Source organism: Dicentrarchus labrax, unplaced genomic scaffold, assembly GCF_905237075.1.
Source record: "Dicentrarchus labrax unplaced genomic scaffold, dlabrax2021, whole genome shotgun sequence".
NCBI lineage: Eukaryota > Metazoa > Chordata > Actinopteri > Moronidae > Dicentrarchus > Dicentrarchus labrax.
The window spans coordinates 650923-652433 of NW_026136719.1; the positions used below are offsets into that span (position 1 = coordinate 650923).

The window sequence follows — 1511 nt, forward strand, 5'->3', positions numbered from 1 at the left end:
TCTATATGGAGTTAATTCAATCAATAATCTATAATCAATAAACTGTATAAACTCTAGAGCTATGTTCTATATGGAGCTGATTCAATCAATAATCTATAATCAATAATTAATGTATACACTCTAGAGCTATGTTCTATATGGAGCTGATTCAATCAATAATCAATAATCAGTGGTGTCCCCTTTGTGTCTGTGTCAGCGTTCTTAAAGGGAGTTTGGTGCAGGGAGCTTTTAGTTGGATTCAGACTGCTAAAGTCTGATCAGGTTGATTAATGCTTTAATAATGAGAGTATTGATTATTGATCAGGCTGCACTGTAGATGGCTGACCTTAGTGTGCCTGTTTTTAAACTACTTTCCTAATTAAACACAATGTTATTAATACGTTGTATAATGACGTAAGGTGTGTTATTAATGAACAGTGTGTGTGTGTGTGTGTGTGTGTGTGTGTGTGTGTGTGTGTGTGTGTGTGTGTGTGTGTGTGTGTGTGTGTGTGTGTGTATAGAGTCCGAGAGGAAGGATCCGACCCGGCTGTGAAAGGAGAAATAAAGAGAGGCGGCGTTAAGGGAGAACATAGTTTACGTTTATTTAAAGGCTGATTCCACCAGTGAGACAGAAACACAAAGCTCAGTTCTGATGTTTCCTCTCTGAAACCTCCCAAACATCTTCCAGAGTGGAATGTCGTCGACAGATCCCGGTCCGTTCTGTTCTTACTCCAAAAAACACAACACAAAGGCAACCAGAAGCAGAACCCAGCTCAGATCCACGTGGTCAGCTTTAACATGAAAACAAACTGCACTTTTTCCCTCTCTCCTTGACGCTTCTGGCCAAATTCGTCCTCACATTCATTAATATTTTATCTTTTATTATTTTTCAAATACATTTTGTAAATGCAACATGAAAAGCACAATCACACAGAAAATAGACACGTCTCTGAAGTCTGCGTTAATAAAAGGCCCTCGGCGGGAAAATTAAAACAGGCTTTTATTTTATTTTTAATCCCTTGGAAACTAAACGATGGGCGTTTTACTTTGAAGGTAGAAAAACAGCTTTCTGCTGGTTTAAACTGGACAGGAAGTTACTTACAGTGCTGCAGTCTAAACCGTCACAACCCGCAAAGCCTGAAGCCTGTAAGGGGGGCGCCGGAGCCTCGGAGCGCCCTGATTGGTCAGCTGTCACTCGCTGCTTTCTGATTGGCTCAAAAACAACCGGGACCGACGGCGTGTAAATGCTCTACGAGGGTGAAACAGCAGAAATAAAACCCAACAGAGCCGTTCAGCCCGTTTCCACCACAGGAACTTTTCAGGAACTCAGGAACCTTTTTTAGGGAACTCGGAAACTTTACATTTAGTTCCTAAATAAGCGATCGGGTTCGGGTCAGATGAACCATCGGGGAAAAAGCTGAATTAAATAACTGTAAAACAAACCACAGGGCGGCGCTGCAGTTATAAAGACGGGCGACATTTCTGATCATCACGTTGTGGACCTGATCCAAAACTAACTTTTATTACATTTT

At 41.3% G+C, this 1511-nt stretch overlaps 1 protein-coding gene across 8 annotated transcripts in view; it reads right to left on the minus strand.

The window, feature by feature from the left end:
* Window positions 1–556: 556 nt before the first annotated feature.
* Window positions 557–1511, minus strand: part of smg7 (SMG7 nonsense mediated mRNA decay factor) — a 17464-nt gene continuing 16509 nt past the window's right edge. For all 8 annotated transcript variants that reach the window (XM_051380347.1, XM_051380349.1, XM_051380346.1 and 5 more), the window contains one exon: window positions 557–1511. This exon is cut by the window's right edge and continues 2021 nt beyond it. The gene's annotated coding sequence lies outside the window, so the exon portion shown is untranslated.